This window comes from Penaeus monodon, chromosome 34 (assembly GCF_015228065.2).
Source record: "Penaeus monodon isolate SGIC_2016 chromosome 34, NSTDA_Pmon_1, whole genome shotgun sequence".
Classification (NCBI taxonomy): Eukaryota; Metazoa; Arthropoda; class Malacostraca; order Decapoda; family Penaeidae; genus Penaeus; species Penaeus monodon.
The window spans coordinates 5822172-5822420 of NC_051419.1; the positions used below are offsets into that span (position 1 = coordinate 5822172).

The window sequence follows — 249 nt, forward strand, 5'->3', positions numbered from 1 at the left end:
CATCAAGACGCATGGCTAGCCCTATAGCCTTATATATACTTATGCATGAATAATAAAACAATGCTAAAATATGCACGCATTTCTTAACTAATGATGACATGATTACGGATAATAACAGATTATTTCCTTACATCTCCATGAATTAATGCTATAACAATAAAAAAAAAGTTACTAATGGCCAAGTAAGAGAAAAATAAACATACCATCACACGCTATATACATTAATTAGCAATCATGTTATGATAAAAC

The 249-nt window shown here is 29.3% G+C and overlaps 1 protein-coding gene across 1 annotated transcript in view; it reads right to left on the bottom strand.

Annotated features, from left to right (window-relative positions):
- Positions 1-249, bottom strand: part of LOC119594792 (hemicentin-2-like) — a gene marked incomplete in the record, with an annotated part of 20483 nt that overhangs the window by 17524 nt on the left and 2710 nt on the right.